Source organism: Trachemys scripta, chromosome 6, assembly GCF_013100865.1.
Source record: "Trachemys scripta elegans isolate TJP31775 chromosome 6, CAS_Tse_1.0, whole genome shotgun sequence".
NCBI classification, from domain to species: domain Eukaryota; kingdom Metazoa; phylum Chordata; order Testudines; family Emydidae; genus Trachemys; species Trachemys scripta.
This window is the reverse complement of record NC_048303.1, coordinates 101,594,996-101,613,637: the sequence shown is the minus strand read 5'-3', so window position 1 is coordinate 101,613,637 and position 18,642 is coordinate 101,594,996. Positions and strand designations below refer to the sequence as shown.

The 18,642-nt window shown below is 43.3% G+C and overlaps 1 protein-coding gene across 5 annotated transcripts in view; it reads right to left on the bottom strand.

Moving 5' to 3' along the window:
- The window catches only part of BNC2 (basonuclin 2), a 397,521-nt gene that overhangs the window by 32,434 nt on the left and 346,445 nt on the right, over positions 1 to 18,642 (bottom strand). The window lies entirely within an intron of this gene.

Genomic DNA, 18,642 nt, shown 5'->3' with positions numbered 1-18,642 from the left:
AGAGAAACACCATGGAGAGGGCAAATAAAGTGCAGAATTTCAGTTATAACTACATTTCCTGGGTTTCTGCAGTTTAAGCCAGACCTTTAGGGACACTTTAAAAAAAAAAAAAAAAAAGAAAATGTAGGTTAAGCTTGCAAAACCTGTGTAATTTGGTACAAAAAGGTAACTGTGCATGTAAAATATCCAGTTGCACCCAAACCATGTGTAACAGTGTGTGCCGAGTCAGGTGCTGGCTCAGTACCCTATCAGTTGAATCCCCACCAATATGGGTTAACTGTGACCTAACTGAAAGATCAATTAACAAGTGGGGCTACAGCTAAGACGCTAACTAGAGGGGGAAGCCACCCCTGTAGTTAGGAGCAAATAAATTGAGAGGAAGGAAGCTCTGGAAGTGGGGAGCTGAGAGGCTGAACGATGGCAGAGATAGGCAGGGCTGGCTGCTGCTACTACTACCAGTATCGCTCCCTTCCCTAAAAGCAAATGGAAAAGCTGGCTATGGAATGTAAATGTATGTAAATAGCACTACAGGATGTGGACTGCTGGAGCAAAATAATGAAGTGTGGCGATGGTGATGGAGACCTCAAGAGGCCTGAAAGGACTCTCAAGACCACCCATTACATGATGGCAGTTTTCAGAAGAACTTACCAATTTTGAATAAATGACTGTATATTTTGGTTGTTGTTTAAGAAAATTTGGCCCATAGTGTTAATGTTATCATGTAATCAATGTAATCATTAGAATTTTCATAGTTTGGGAGGCAGTGCTAACTAATACACTGATAACTGGACTGGGAGTTACAATTCCAGGCTTCTATTTCCAAGCTCTGTGTGCCTTTGGCAAGTCATTTAAACTTGTATATGCTTCAGTTTTGCCATTCATAAAAGAGGAATAATGGACAGGATATTGGGAGAATTTGCAAATGTTTGTAGAGAGCTCTGAAGATGTATTATTATATTTACAGCATATATAGCTCCAACAGTTGCCTAAGTACTGTTCAGCCAAGATCTCTGCTACGATACAAAGCCTGTGTAGATGAATCATCATGTCCTATATCCTATAGTCAGTGACTGTTTTCACTGTGTTGCACATTAGATATAAAGCAAGATACCCAACATTCAGGTCAGAGTAGATTATCATAACGGTCCTCTTTGGCCTTAAATCTATGAACCATTTAGTCAATGTTATTTGGAAAAAATAAGAAACAAAGGACCAAGTCCTGATGATCTCATAGGCAAAGCTCTCATTGAAGTCAGTGGGAGATTTGCCAGGATAGGAACAGAAGAAGGAATTTAGTATTTCATCCAAAGACAGTAACACTGGAGTAAAAAGTACTGATAAGTGTAAGTAGACTTCATAAAATGCTCAGGTCTCTGATTCAACACAAAGTTGTGACTCAAAGAAATTTAGTTGTGCTCTACGCTGGGTATACCAATGGTAGAAGAACAGGAAGACTGATTTCTGTCTTTAGTATTCATTAGGGAAACATGCATTATTACTTGCAATATTTACAAAATGATCTTAAGAGGCCTCTTTCTTTTGTCTCTTTACATTAAAAAAAATCATGCCAGGAAAATCAAGTTAACTGTAGATGCACGTGTGACGCAGAAGGAAGACGGCAGGGTGCACATATGATGCTAAAAAGGCAAAGGTTGGTAGAATATAAACATTCAAATCCATAAAGTGTGCAGCAAGTTATCTATCTGTACACATTACAGGCACTGAAATGCAGAAGAAAGTGGGAAAAATATATTGCGGTGTGCAAGGTAATAATAACTGTGCCTGCATGCCTTAATACCCTCTTGTCCCAGCAGTCCTGACTTTCTAGGCAGCCCACTTCTCCACATTAACAGTAGTCATTTGGAGAGCAGCAAACGTGCCATTAGAAGCACTTTTACAAGTGTATATTCATCCACCAATTAGCTTAATGTGGCCGCTTTCTGCATATTTTCTATCCAGGCTTGCACAAATCTTATTAATATTTCCCCCTAGCGCTTTGACAGATTACCTTGTCATTATGCATCCTGGAGCCTTTTAAACAATATGGGTAAACTACTGTTTGCGAGGTTAATGACAATTATCCCCTAATTACTGCATAAGTCACTCAGTCCACTTTATCTCATAGGCAGGGTTCTGCTCTGTGTATCTGCCATTGTGTCACCGTAAATGAATCTTGTATAGCCATGTTTATCTGTCGTTGCCTTGTAAATTACATTGACAGAAGAATGAACAAATTACTGTGTGTCATCACTTAAATACAGCTTCTGATAAAAAAAGAAAAACACCCACAAGCACAGACTTGAATTTCAGCCTGATCACAATTAGTAAAAACATATTTAATGTTCTAAGTGATATATTTCAGAGATGATGGGTCAGGATTTAGTAAAGAAGCCCTGAGGTGATGGGGGTAGGGTTGCGAGAATAGGAGAAACACAAAAACGGATGGTAACAGTAATGCTCTTATCATCTGATTGCTTTCCCTGTTATTTTAACAGACAACATGACTACCTGGTAGTATTTTCCAAACGTTCTCTCGCCCAGATCAGAAGGGATGTGCCTAATGTCACAATTTCAGTGGTTTTCACCCTCCACCCTCTCCTGTTTTCAGCAATACAAATGGAACACAAGGGCCCAACATATACAGGGCCAGAATAAGTATAAATAAAACCACAGGCTACACTAATTTAATGGATGAAATGGATTAGTAACTTAGATCCAATGTCTGCCCTGATCAGTCCCACTGACTCCAATGGGATTGCTGAGGGTGTAAGTCTAGGCAGAAGCTGGCGGGCAGTGTTCAAGGCAATTTAAAAAAAAATAAAATATCATTAATGAAATTATCTTAGCACCTGTACTGTATTACATAGTGTCTGTGCTTTGGGTCTCCTCATTGACATAAAGTGGCAGAAAAAAGTGGGTTCCATTTACTGCTGCCAATGGTGGCTGTCCAGATAGGCCCTGAGTTAGCGCACATCGAATGCTGGTGACAGCCCCCTAAGGGAAGAGAGGCTCTTGATGACTGGCACTGCCCCCCATCCTTGGGCAATGGCTAGCCCCACAACTGCAACAAAGTATCCTGTATTTAGAAGGACAAGAAGTCTAAGGGAGAGAGTGAATTTGAAGTGGCTAATAAGAACACGCTTAAACCTGCAATTCTTTATTAAACAAACATTCTGTTAATGCAGCGCTGTGAAAGGTGACAGACTGAGAGGCCTGGAGACGTCAGTCCCCTAGCTATCTGCACAGCAGGTACAGCACAAATAACACCGAAGACACAGCCTTTCCTGTATTGGCTCCACCATGACTTGGACGGGCAACCCCGAAGGCCAGTAGGGCCGTTGAATCTCCAGGCCCTTTTGTTGCGTTAATTGTGGTGGGTTTGTGATGAGGACACTTGCCCAGCGGGATGAGATCACCATGTAGGACACCAAACAGCCATCACATGACAAGAACTTCCAGTCACCACTGACCTAGACAGGACTGGGACCAGCAAACAGAACATGAAGTCCCATTGCCAAGCCTTGGAGCCTTTCATTGCTCCTAATCCTGACATTTAACCCTTTTAGGCAAGTGTATTTCCCAGCCTAATGGATGCTTAGGAGGATGTGACACAATTTTAGCTACTTAAGTGAAGTCCATGCATAATCTGCAGGAGAAGCAATAGATCTTTTAAAACCCCATTCTGCATCAACGTTACACAGGAACTTCTTTAAGCATTCTTAGGGAGAGGTGTGTATATACACTCACATAATATGTACATATAAGATAGTTTTATACATTAATATAATACATTATATTTTATATTGCAGTATAATTTACACAGCTTCTAAAGATTTAGCAAATCATGCCTTTCTGTGTATATCTTAAAATATGTTCACTGCTATACTCTGATGAATGCACACAGTTCAACTCCTGGAAGCTAAAGGAATGGCATGTGAATTAGTGCAGACTTTGGCCCTTGAAAGTTAAGAGTATCAAATTTTATTTGTTGAAATTTCTGCAGGTGAAATGGGAAGTGCATGATTTTTAGAAGCTGATGATTAGTTAGTGTAAGTAAACAAGTCACACCAACACTGCAGACCTGTTTTAGCCTGTGTTACACAAAATATGTGCTTTCATTCAGTTGGATTATGAATGTGTCCTGTTTAAAGAGAATGGGTAAATCTAGATGTTGGAAGAGAACAATGGTTTTGTAAGCAACATGCACAAGTACAGTACCTCTCATCAAGCCTTCAGCACAGGTTGGAAGAAAATACTGTAGCAAAACGGGAGGAAAATGCAAGAGCCGACACTGATAGGGATAGTGAAGAGCCTGATCGATTTTGAGTAAGCACTACCTCAAGGGCCTTGGTCCCAGCAGGATTGATCTCTCTGTCTGTCCTGTGTTCAGTCAATGCAACTTCAGCAGGGTATCCACTGCGGAAATAAATGAAAGTGCTGCAGTATCCCTCCTCCCTCCCACTTTTTTTTTTCTCAGCTAAAGGAAATGTAAACCCTGATGTGGCTGAAGATAGTGCAAAAGGCAACAGTGGGTTAAAAAATGTGCAGGGAACAAAATGCTATTGCTTCTGTGTAAAACAAAACTTGGAAAAATGCATTTCCAAATCATTAACGTTTCTCTTTTAATCTGGAGTTTCATTGGCCTCTGACCTTTGCTAATGGCATAGTATCTCTGCATGACAGAGACAAGTGTTACACACTTTCACTGGTTAAGTTGGCTGTGTCATGTCAAATGAAGGGGAGGATTAGCCCCTGTCATTTGTGCAGACAAGAATGGGTGCAAAATCCAATTCTAACCATGGAGGGCAGAGTAAGGGGGCCGACTGGAAAAAACATTGGATTGGTTTAGCAAAACAAGTTTTAAAAGGTCTTTGGAAATAAAACAGGGTGAAATAAGGAGACAACTAAGAAACCAAACAATAAAAATACACACATTCATGCTGGTTATAGTCTCTCTCTCTCGCTCTCTCTTTTGCGCATTACAGTTTCTTTGAGCACATTTCTGGTTTCATCAGCTTTCTTTGAACAATCTCTAGAGATGCTGAGCTCCTTGCAGAGAGCTCCATTCATTAAGGAATATTATTTACATGGATATTATTCAGTTTTGCTTGAGCTCTTTTACATTTAAGTAAAAGTATGTATCTTTGATCTATGGCTGATTCAAAAAGTTAAGTGACGCTCTGCATGGACATAGACCAGCAGGTGTTAAAGGTTGAGGTAAGCATGAAGCTACCATCATATTCAAAATGTATATACTGTTAACAAGCCTGTTCATTCAGAGCATTAGGTATGGGAAGAAATTCTACAGAGGAAGTTGAATGCCATCATATTCAAATATTCAAAACTGTGCTAAGAAAAATTACACTCATGTATCAATTACTTATCATTCACAGCAAATTTTTCACATGGCAGAACTTTGTCTACAGTACTGATCTCTCAAGGAGGAAAACAGGGGCAAAAATTCCATTTTGCACGGTTGTTCCACAAGCACAGAATGAGCTCAGAATACACAACATGAATTCATGGTGTACTCTAGAAAGGAGGATGAGTATGAGAGTTGGAGCCAGGAGTATTGTAAATGTTATGGGTTAACATGCCTTTTCTTAGGGATTGGATTGGCCCTTTACTTAGGCAAAATCCCCATTGATTCAATGGGAATTTTGCCTGAGTAAGGATTTCAGAATTGAATTTTAATGTTTCCTTCCCAGACATCCAAGCAAGTGACCATGCACAACGTGGAAGGTTCATTATAGGTGAGGACATGCTGAAATAGGTGGGCTTGGTTCACAGGTCTCCCTACACACTTTATTTTCAGTTTGTAGCTCTGGAGTTGCACTTTGAATTTGAGGTTCAAACAACCGCTAGAAAACAATGAAACTCAATGGAAGCTACCAAACTGTGCATGGTTTTAGGTTAAGAAAACAAAACTATGAATTTCAAACAGCTCCTACCTGCAAAAATAACTAGCCTCTTCATGATTTTAATCTCTGCTCCTCAAAGCAGAGAGGAAGGGGATGGTCCAGTGATTGGTTACCCAGGTTCAATTCTCTACATCTTCACAGGCTTCTTGTGTAATCTTAGACTCATAGACTTTAAGGTCAGAAGGGACCATTATGATCATCTAGTCTGACCTCCCGCATGATGCAGGCCACAAAAGCTGACACACCCACTCCTGGAATAATTCTCTCCCTTGATTCAGCTGTTGAAGTCCCCAAATCATGATTTAATGACTTCAAGTCGCAGAGAATCCTCCAGCAAGCGACCCCTGCCCCATGCTGCGGAGGAAGGCGAAAAACCTCCAGGGCCTCTGCCAATCTACCCTGGAGAAAAATTCCTTCCCGACCCCAAATACGGCGATCAGCTGAATCCCGAGCATGCGGGCAAGATTCTCCAGCCAGACCCTCCGGAAAAAGTTCTCTGTATTAACTTTTAATATCCCATCATTGACCAATTGTTACTAATTACCAGCGATGGCACATTATTGACCTATTGACTAAAATCACGTTATCCCATCAAACCATCCCCTCCATAAACTTATCAAGCTTAATCTTAAAGCCAGAGAGGTCTTTCGCCTCCACTGTTTCCCTTGGAAGGCTGTTCCAGAACTTCACCCCTCTGATGGTTAGAAACCTTTGTCTAATTTCAAGCCTAAACTTCCCGACAGCCAGTTTATATCCATTTGTTCTCGTGTCCACATTAGTACTGAGCTGAAATAATTCCTCTCCCTCTCTGGTATTTATCCCTCTGATATATTTAAAGAGAGCAATCATATCCCCCCTCAGCCTTCTTTTGGTTAAGGTAAACAAACCGAGCTCCTCGAGTCTCCTTTCATACGACAGGTTTTCCATTCCTTGGATCATCCTACTGGCCCTTCTCTGTACCCGTTCCAGTTTGAATTCATCCTTTTTAAACATGGGAGACCAGAACTGCACACAGTACTCCAAATGAGGTCTCACCAATGCCTTGTATAACGGAACCAGCACCTCCTTATCCCTACTAGAAATACCTCGCCTAATGCATCCCAAGACCGCATTAGCTTTTTTCAGGGCCACGTCACATTGCCGACTCATAGTCATCCTGTGATGAACTAGGACTCCGAGGTCCTTCTCCTCTTCCGTTATTTCCAACCGATGCGTCCCCAGCTTATATCTAAAATTCTTGTTAGTCATCCCTAAATGCATAACCTTACACTTCTCACTATTAAATTTCATCCTATTACTATTACTCCAGTTTACAAGGTCATCCAAATCTCCCTGCAGGATATCAAGATCCTTCTCCGAATTGGCAATACCTTCCAACTTCGTGTCATCCGCAAACTTTATCAGCACAGTCCTACATTTGGTTCTGAGGTCAGTAATAAATAGATTAAATAAAATCGGACCCAAAACCGAACCTTGAGGAATTCCACTGGTAACCTCCCTCCAACCTGACAGTTCACCTTTCAGTACGACCCGCTGCAGTCTCCCCTTTAACCAGTTCTTTATCCACCTCCATCTTTTCAAATTTAACCAATTTAATAATTCCTCATGCGGTACTTTGCTGAAATCGAGGTATATTAGATCCACCGCATTTCCTTTATCTAAAAAATCTGTTACTTTCTCAAAGAAGGAGATCAGGTTGGTTTGGCACGATCTACCTTTCGTAAAACCGTGTTGTAATTTGTCCCAATTGCCATTGACCTCAAGGTCCTTAACTACTTTCTCCTTCAAAATTTTTTCCAAGACCTTGCATATTACAGATGTTAAACTAACAGGCCTGTAATCACCCGGGTCACTTTTTTTCCCCGTCTTGAAAATAGGAACCACATTAGCTATTCTCCAGTCAAACGGTACCACCCCCGAGTTTACCGATTCATTAAAGATTATCGCTAACGGGCTTGCAATTTCTCGCGCCAGTTCCTTTAATATTCTCAGATGAAGATCATCCGGTCCGCCCGATTTAGTCCCATTAAGCTGTTCGAGTTTGGCTTCTACCTTGGATACGGTAATGTCAACCCCCCTCCTTTATTCCCATACATCACGCTGCCACTATTCCTAAGCCCTTCATTAGCCTTGTTAAAGACCGATGCAAAATATTCGTTTAGACATTGTGCCATGCCTTATCCTTATCCTTAATCTCCACTCCATCTACAGTCTTAAGCGGTCCCACTTCTTCTTTCTTTGTTTTTTTCCTATTTATATGGCTATAAAACCTCTTACTATTGGTTTTAATTCCCCTCGCCAGGTCCAACTCTACATGGCTTTTACCCTTTCTCACTCCATCTCTACATGCTCTGACCTCAATAAGGTAGGTTTCTTTGCTGATCCCTCCCATCTTCCACTCCTTGTACGCTTTCTGTTTTTTCTTAATCACCCCTCTGAGACGCTCGCTCATCCAGCTCGGTCTAAATCTCCTGCCCACGAACCGTTTTCCCTTTCTCGGGATACAAGCCTCCGACAGCTCCTGCAATTTCAACTTGAAATAATCCTAGGCACCTTCCACCTTTAGATCCATAAATATGTTAGTCCAATCCACTTCCCTAACTAGTCGCCTTAATTTATTAAAGTTAGCCCTTTTGAAATCGTAAACCTTAGTCTCCGATTTAATTCTGTTAATCCTTCCATTTAGTTTAAACCGAATTAGCTCATGATCACTCGAGCCAAGGTTGTCCCCTACAACCATTTCCTCAACAAAGTCCTCACTACTCACCAAAACCAAATCTAAAATGGCATCCCCCCTTGTCGGTTCAGCAACTACTTGATGAAGGAATTCATCAGCTATCACATCTAGGAAAATCTGAGCCCTATTATTGTTACTAGCATTTGTTCTCCAATCTATATCCGGGAAGTTAAAGTCTCCCATGATTACACAGTTCCTATTTGTATTTACTTCCTTAAAAACATTAAAGAGTTCTCTGTCCATATCCAGGCTAGATCCTGGCGGCCTATAGCACTATTCCAGGAGTGGCTCTAGTAGTTCTTTTACCCAGTGTGAGTATTGCCCAGACAGACTCCGTCTTATCCATTCCATCACTTATTATTTCTTTACAGTTTACCTCATTATTGACATACAATGCTACTCCCCCACCTTTGCCTTTGTTCCGGTCGTTCCTAAACAGCACATACCCTTCCATACCTGTACTCCAGTCATGACTACCGTTCCACCATGTTTCGGTTATTCCTACGATATCCAGTTTCATTTCTTGGACCAGGAGCTCCAATTCCTCCATTTTGTTACCTAGGCTTCTTGCATTGGTGTATAAACATCTTAATTTATGCCGTTTGGCCTCTCTCACATTGGTATGGACACCGTACCGCCAGTATGACCTATTAGTCTAGTATCCATCCTCCCCTTCCTCCTTATGTCCGATCTCTTCCCCCCAGCTATATCCGTTCTTATCTCATCGTCCTCCCTCTCAATGTTATAATCTGGCGGGAGATTAACTGGACATCTCCCAACCATCTCCCCCAAATTCCTAGTTTAAAGCTCTTTTGATGAGATGAGCCAGCCTCCCCCCCAGAAGTCTATCTCCTTCCCTACTTAGGTGAAGTCCGTCCCGTGAGAACAGTTTTCAGTCCCCGAAAGCCTCCCAGTGGCCAGACATCCCAAAGCCCTCTTTATAGCACCACTCCCTTAGCCAACTATTTATCATCACAATCCTGTCACCCCTTTACTGCCCTTCTCTAGGAACAGGCAGAATCCCACTGAAGATGATCTAAGCCTCGATTTCCTTAAGCGTCTTCCCCAGCCTGGCATAATCTCCCTTGATTCTCTCCAGCGAGAACCTAGCCGTGTCATTCGTTCCTACGTGAAGGATGATCAAGGGGTTCTTACCTGCTCCTTTTAGGATCCTTTTCAACCGCAGGTCCACATCCCATATCTTAGCGCCCGGTAGACAGCACACCCTTCTGTTCTCTGGGTCCGCCCTGGTCACAGGCCTGTCTAACCTCCTCAGTAAGGAGTCCCCAATCACGTAAACCTGCCTTTGCCTGCTGACAGTGCAATCAACTAATCTATCCCCTGTTCCCTCTAGTTGCAACCCCTGTCCATTCCTATTTTCCCTTATAATCCCCCTTATGCCATCCTGTATCCTCCGGGGGCCCAGATTTGGTGCTGTCTCCATCAACTCCTCCCCTCTTTCTATGGGACTAGCTGCTCTTCTCTTCTTCCTCACCCTCCCACCTTCAGTTACCACCTGCTGCACCCCTTCCTCGTTTTCCAAACAGCCAAACCTGTTCCTGAGCTCTATTTCTCCTTCACTGGCCCTCCTTTTCCTTGGCCTGCTTCTCACGGTCACATGCTTCCACTGCCCTTGTTCTCCCCCCGGCATTCCCCCCTCACAGGCCTTTGCCCCTGCTTTCACCTGTACCCTTGATCATTCCCCTTCAGCCACTCCTTGCCTTTGCTCCATCAGCTGCTCGAACCCCCTTCTAAACTCTGCCAGGGTATCTATCTGCATCTCCAAACCTCGGATCTTTTCTTCCAGCAGCTCTATTAGGCGGCACTTCATGCAGACATACCTCTGTTCAGGCTCCCCCTAGGCTAGGACCATGTACATACCGCAGCTCCCACATGCAATCATCTTCATTGGCTCATGGCTGCTGTTGTCTGTGCCCACCTGCTCACCTGTGCCCTCCGCACCTGGGGTAACACAGCACACGGGGCACCACGCCCTCCTGCCTCCCCTTCCATCTCCCCCTGTACACTCCCACTCAAACTCCCCTGTTAGCAGCCCTGTTTGCCAGCTCCTGTGCCGCTGCTCGCAGCTGTGCCGCTGCCTGGCTGGGTGGCCGCTTTTATAGGCCCCTCCTCTTGGGCAAATCACTTAGTCTCTTTGTGTTTGTCCCACAGCTTCAAAATGGTGATAATACAACTTCCCCTTACCTCACAGGGGTGTTGTGAAAGTAAACACACGAATGACTGTGAGATGCTCAGATGATACAGTAATTGGGGCAATATAAATACCCTTTGTTTACTGAAAACTTTACCCAGCTTTGTGAATTTTTAGGCAAATCTGTCTCAATGAGAAAGTTTCACATGATTCTAATTTCAGGGAAAACTGAAAAGCAAGAGAGAATGAGAGCAAGACTAGCCAACAGAGAAGTGAAGTACAGTTCATTTGTTTTCCCTGGATGCAAGTTGTAAGACGGTGTGATACCCAAGACAGAGTTAATTTGCAAGACTCCTGCTTTCATAAACAGCTACCAAGAATAAGGCATACAGGGTATGATCAGCCAGTGAGTCTTAGTGAATGATTCTCTACATATTGCCTTTATTAATTTAATTGGTTCAGTCAAAGGGAATCATTTGCTTTCTTTTGACAGAAAGAATAGCCAGGAGATCCCAAATGGAATAATCCACAACTTGAGATGAAAGTGCCAGTCCCACCTTGTTTGAATGGAAACCAGTATATTAACATTCTCTCTCTCTAATTACATAGTCGATTTTAGGGGAGCCCAGTGCTGTATGCATTTTCCAATTTTTGTTTACTTTTTTTTTTTTTACGATGTGTATTTGCTGCAGGGAACAGACCATTCCATGCAGAGGAGCCTCCCCTGAATAAAGATTCTTGTTGTGAAGTGAATAAAATGAATTATTTTCATAAAAAAAAGAGAGTAAGAATAGCCCACAACATGCACTTGAAAAGGAACTTTTTTATGTCTCTGGCTTATCCCCAGAATTTAGAAAGGGTATCCAAAATTGCTCCAATGATGGCTAATAAAGCAGATTTAGTGCTGCCTTTCAACTTTCACTTTTTAATAATAAACAATAAAAAAAACATATGGAGGTTTACAAACTTCTTGGTTTTGATTTTGTGTTTAACAATTATGAGACCAAGAAAATTCATAGTAACATCTGAAACTGCTCTATCCGGCCATGACCATGTAAACATTCCACATCTTATTTATGGCAATCTGGTAGGAGGCTCAAATAAACTAGTAAAATAACATGAAATTACTTAATTCCCCCCTCCCCCCGATGTATGATCCTGTCCTCTGTAGAAACATGTGTAATCCAAAGTGCAGAAATAAATTTACAGATCAAGCATCAGATCTCAAGTTGATCACATGTCTATTATAAGGGTGAAAAAGGTTCAGTCTCTGTGGACCGTGCAGCAGCTTGCCAACAACTACACACTCATATACAAGGGCCAAATACACTGTCCTATGTAATTCATACATCCAGGGGAAAATATCACAATGCACATGGAGAATAACTAAGCTCATCCCTAAATGCAAACTGACCCTCCAATACAGAGCATCTCCAATTCCCTGATGCACTTCAGTGGAGGCAAGACCTGAAATGGGTGCAGTTCTATCAGTTTTGTGAAGGATGTAAGAACCCATTTTCAATGTCTTACCTTGGACCAGGCTTGACATAACATAGAAAATCATAAAATTGACACATAAAAGGCCACATTTTTGAAGACTGGTCAGTTATGTAAAGAGGTCTATAAAACTCACTTTAAGTGGAGGTATCATTTCTAAGCTATTTAAAACATGCCTGTATGAAGTTCTGCAAATATCTTTGATGTCTTAGAAAAACCTGCTGTTGCCAAGTCATTAGAAAACCCTACACTACTGTTGCTATGTGAACAACTGTGGCATTTGTTTTGTATGTTTTTAACTAACTGCATCATAATTCTTTCAATTTGGTGGGGTTAAATAGGCAAGGTGAGATGAAACATGGTGGTCTCAATCAACATGGGGTTGAAGGAGGGAGTCACTCCTTCTAAAATCCATTAATCAAAACAAATTACTTCTGAAATTCACCATAGGAACATCACAGTAACATGACTGTGTTGAAACAATTACTCTGTGGTACCTACATTGCAATAAAGACACAGCAAAACAGTAGCCGCAGTATAAGAACATGATGATTTAGGTCTGATATGACATTGATCTGAAAGAGGAAAGACACTGAATTTACATTAAAATGAAGGTGACTAATTAGCACCATTAACGCCACAGGAGTGAACAATCATAAACAAAGCTCATGTCCAGTATCACATAAGCCATTTCTTTGGTATTTATAGTAAGCTATTCTGTATTATGTAGACAAATACATAATATATATATAAAATATAGCTGTAGTCCACGAAAGCTTATGCTCTAATAAATTTGTTAATCTCTAAGGTGCCACAAGTACTCCTGTTCTTTTTGCGGATACAGACTAACACGGCTGCTACTCTGAAACCTGTCATATGTAGACAAAGAATACCATTAAGTTTAACTTTCTTCTACTTCTCTCAAATGTATTGTCTCACTTCCTCTTGTTTGAGAATTTTTTTTCTCTGTGTTTAAGTGCAGCATATATCAATACTAAAACCTATGTGAATGCAATGTTAAGGTGCATGTGGAAAAAAAAAAGACTGGAAAATCAAAGTTAAAGTTCCCGTCACAATTTAAATTCACAAATGGCACATTGTTAGAACAATCACCCCGCTAATTGTGGATGCATTAATAATGTCTTTTATCCTACAGTGGTTGTACACCACTTTAACTTCATTTACCTCAGCAGCATTATTCCTGATTCACACTGGTGAAAGCAAGGGCAGACTCAGGCCCTTTGAGTGTAAGTTGCACCAAATAAGATATTACTCAAGTCTCCTATCACCAGGGTGAAGGACACATAGGGCCAGATCCTCAGGTCCAGCCAAGTTATGCTTGAATCAAGCAAGGGGAAGGGGAAGGTAACTTTCAGCCAGCCTATTGTTCCTCTGATGCTTGGAGTAGCAAACCCAGGAGCTGAGGATCCAGAGAGGAACACTATGCATATAGGGCTTTGCGACTTTTTGTGTGTGCTCTGACAAAACTAGACACAGCCTTATAAAAAAAGAAGTGTGGCCAAAATGGTTGACTTCCTTTCCAAAAGCAATGTAAAAAAGGGAGTCAAGAGGCAGCTCTGATTTTCCCCTTTTCTTCTCCACTTGTGGGACTATGGATTTTAGTGAGTTCATTGCTCCTTGGGAGCTCCTGAGGGTTAACCAGTAATTAATCTAATATTAAGACTAGTTTGTGATCATTTGTCATCCCCAGAGTAATGTGTCTCCCATTGAAAACTGTATGCATTGGAATGTAAGTCATCCGGTGTACAGGTCAACTGAGTGTGATGGAACTGCCTCTATTACTGATTCGTCTCTGAATGGATCACCCGTGTACTGTCCATCTACCTGCTCCTGCTGATACCATTAGCTACCACTACCTGTCTTCTATGAAGAGAGATCTTTCATAGTTGAGCTAATTGCTATGGTTATGAACAAAACGTGTTGGATCTCCAGATGAATGTTTTTCCATCACTTCCGTTGAAATTAACCTTTTTCTTATATATTCTATTCTATATAGTTTTTTTATAATATTTTTAGTACCACAGTATCTGAGAACTCTCATTCCCGCATTGTATCTGCATCCGCTGTCTACTGATTGCAGATTTGTTTACACTTTTCTCTTTTCTGAGGTGGGGCTGGGGTTTTTTTGGCTTTAAAAAAAAAGGCATTGCAATCTGGTTCAAAAGTTTTAAGACAGGAAAGAAACCGAGGAAACTAGTTAATGAAGCTCTAGAAGTAGTTGTGTACTTTCCAAACCTCAGAGTGAGGTTTGGAAAGAAGAAATAATGTGGTAAAAGGGATATATGGAATTTACCAGGGGGGGAAGCAATAGTCTGCTCCCCCTCCCACCCACCTCTTTTTGCTTTTTTCAACCAGTAGCAGAGAGAAATGTGGCTATGGCATACCTGTCTAGAGTATAACCGTCCCCCATGCAAGCACTGGTATGGACTGATGCCAGAACAGTAAAAGCAGCACTCATTTTGCATTTTTAAAGTACTTTGCATTATATACAGCAATGTAAGGCAGATTGATTTCCAAAAGGCTACATTTCCATTTCAAGGTTCTGATGATGGCATAAACCACAAGAGAACAAAACCCTTCAATGGAATCTGTCAGTGGAATCTTAGTCTCACCACAAGCCTACGTATTGGTCTGTGTACTATTCCCTTCATGTGTTTTTAGAAAATAGACATACATATACAGGTATAGGAATGGTGCCTTATTAGATCAGGCCTAGTATCAAATGGTGATAACAGATGACAATGTTTGGATTAAAATAATGGCACACAAATAATGAGCTCCTGGGCATTTTTATTACATTTTCTGGAAAATTCTATTTGTTATTTAAAGTTGTTTGATCCTCAGCCTAATTCTGTCTAGGTCAGTGGTTTTCAACCTTTTTTCATTTGTGGACCCCTAAAAAATTTCAAATCAAAGTGCAAACCCCTTTAAAAAACTGCAGACTCCCAGGGGTCTGTGGATCACTGATTGAAAAGCACTGGTCTAGGTTAACAGTTCTCTTGTGAAAGATGCTGAGACAGAATTCACTGCCATAATTATAGAAAAAGTTTAGCAGACTTTATGATAACGGCAAGCTTTGTTGCTGGATACACAATGCCTCTTAATAGTGTTCTTTTGTCATTTCATTTATCTGGCTTGCATTTCATGTTGTGTGAGCATTGGGACTTGGCTGCTATTATATTTGAGCTGTCTTACTATAGCAGTCCTTTCCTTGTTTTCAGTGGAATTCTACAAGAGACTTTCCTTTCAGGCTCCAAAAAAAAAAAAGCTTGAGATGTGATGCTATCACAAATAAAACTCAGAGAAAATGTAATAGCATTGCAGGGTATTTCAAATATTTTACAAGTGTTTAATTATTATTTAATATTTGTATAATTGTTTCCCCTAGAGATCAAGTTTAAGTTTGGGTCCCCATGGTGCCAGGTTTGAAGACACTGTTCTTGTCCCTAAGCACTTGTAACCTAACTAGTCCTTCCTTTCCATTGCCCCAATCAACGTATACAAACCCTTATTTCACAGTTCTGAAAATAGACTTTTCAAAATCAGTGTTAAAGCCTCAGTGACACAGGGCTAAGCAGCAGTATGTAAGAGGGTCCCCTGAATCTCAGGTGTAACTCCTTGTCAGGAATGCAGAACTTGGTGACATTTACCTCACTTGGGACTGTGCGCTCCACTGATTCAATAAGGCTACAAAAGTGCAACAGGCCTTGATGTCAGTTACATGGTTTTACATACCTACCATGTCAGTGATTCTCAGCCTCCCTGGGAATTTATTCAGATGCAAGTGTATTCAGCCCATAACAATGTCTTCTACCTGCCACAAAGCTGGAAATACGATCACCTCTCATGAACCTACAGGGCATGATTGCTGTGTTCTACATGATAAAAGAACAAAAAAAGAACAAGCCTTTCCTGGACTTTCCATCTCTCCTATGTACGGTGAATTTCCCTAGGAAGCATCACCTTACACCTTCCCCCTTGCTCTCTCCCCAGCCCCCCCAGCACTGTCTTCACCTGAATTAAAAGGCTGCAGAAAGTGTAGAGATATATTTCTGATTGAGCTACTGCATGGACGTATCTGCTTTCTTATCATATATTTACAAAGGCTCTTGATGTGTCTGGCATTTTACAGGCAAATTAGAATGGCAGGCCGCTGCCTTAAGGAGCTTCCAGTCTAACAAATTGTATCTTACAAACACATATTAATTGGGGTATCCTTACTAGCACGAGTAACCTCTTTAACAGGCTACTCCTATTAATAAGCGCTTCAGCCAGAAGTAGGGCTACCATATGTCCGGATTTCCCCGGACATGTCCGGCTTTTCGGTCTATAAATAGCCGTCCGGGGGGGATTTTTAAAAATCTAAAAATGTCCGGGATTTCCCCCTGGTCGGCTATTTATAGATAGAAAAGCGGTGGCCAAGCGTCGCTGGGCACCCAAAGCCCCTTCCCGGCTCCCCCCATCCCCTGCAGCCTTACCATGCTGTCCGGCCCGCAACTGTCTTCCCCCTCCACCACTCCCCTGAACGCTCCGCCCCCTGCTCCTCCCCCTCCCCTGCTTCCCGCGAATCAGATCTTCGCGGGAAGTCTGAAAAGAAGCAGGGGCAAGCCGGAGGCAGCAGCAGGTAAGCTGGGGCGGGGGGGGGGGAGGAGAGCTCCGGGGAGGCGCGGCCTTGGCCAAGGGGCACCCGGCTGCCCCAGCGGCTCCGGCCCAGCTCGGGCCCCAGCACCCCCAGCCCGGCCCCGGCCCGGCTCAGGCCCCAGCACCCCCAGCCCGGCCCCGGCCCGGCCCCCAGCACCCCCAGCCCGGCTCGGGCCCCAACACCCCCAGCCCGGACCCGGCCCGGCTCGGGCCCCAGCACCCCCGGCCGAGCACCTCCGGCCTTGCCCCAAGCCCCGCAACCCCGGCCGGAGCGCAGCCCGCTTCCTGGGCTCTTTAAAGCCGGCCCTGGTCAGGGGACAGGGAGAGGGGGTTGGATGGGTCGGGAGTTTGGGGGGGGGGCTGTTAGGGGGGCAAGGGTGTGGATAGGGGTTGGGACAGTCAGGGACAGGGAGCGGGGGGGTTGGATGGGTCTGGGGGGCTGTTGTGGGCAGGGGTGTTGAGAGGGGTTGGGACAGTCAGGGACAGGGAGCGGGGGGGTTAGATGGGTTTGGGGTTCTGGGGGGCTGTCAGGGGGGCAGGAGTGTGGAGAGGGGTCGAGGCAGGCAGGGAGCAGAGGGGGTGGGATGGATCAGGAGTTCTGGGGGTCCTGTCGGGGGCGGGGAGAGGTTGGATAGGGCATGGGAGTCCCTGGGGGTCTGTCTGGGGGTGGGGGTGTGAATATGGGGTGGGGGTGTGGATAAGGGTCGGGGCAGTCAGGGGACAGGTAGGGTCGTAGGGCGTTCTCAGGAGGGGGCAGTCAGGGGACAAGAAGCAGGGCGGCTTAGATAAGCGGTGGGGTCCTAGGGGGCAGTTAGTGGCAGGGGTCCCAGGAGGGGGCAGTCAGGGGACAAGGAGCGGGGGGGGTTGGGGGTTCTGAGGGGGGCAATCAGGGGGTGGGAAGTGGGAGGGACTGGATGGGGGTGGGGCAGGAGCAGGGCTAGAGCGGGGCTCCTCTCCCCCCCCCCCCCAGTGTCCTCTTTTTTGCTTGTGAAAATATGGTAACCCTAGCCAGAAGAAGTGTTTATAGACTTGGGCCCTAAACTGGACATGACACAGCAACAATGGTGCAAGATCAGTGGATTTATTAATATTTATTATTTAAATCACAGAAGCAACCAGAGACTCCAACAGTTTGGGCCCCATTGTTCTGAGCACTATACCTACACACAAAACCAGAAAGGTCCTTCCTGGATGAGGCTATAATCTGAAGTCCAGATCTTGCAAACCCTTAGGCATGTGCTTAGCTTTACTCAGAGAAGCAATCCCATTGGTCAGTGGGTCCACTCAGTGATGTAAAGTTAAGCATGTGCATAAATATTTATAGGAATGGGGCCTAAACTAATCCAAGATTCAAGAAGTAGGTGTAACATGCACACAGAAGGAGTGGGGGAGGGTAGCAGTGATAGGAAGATGTGGTTATGTACACTAGTTACGTGCACAATTAGCATTTTAAACCTTTTCTTTAATAGAGATATCAATAAACAGAATTACTGACATTAGCAATCCTTACTAACCACGTACCCGAGCCATTATTAGTTGATAATGCAATACTGATAGTTATTACATTTAGCTCTTTGTTCTTCTTCAGTTGTTTTTTTAAGGGTGGGAATGGGTGGGGGGGAAGGGTCGGGGATATTGTCAAGAATGAGGGCCAGGGGTGGGAGTCTTAATTT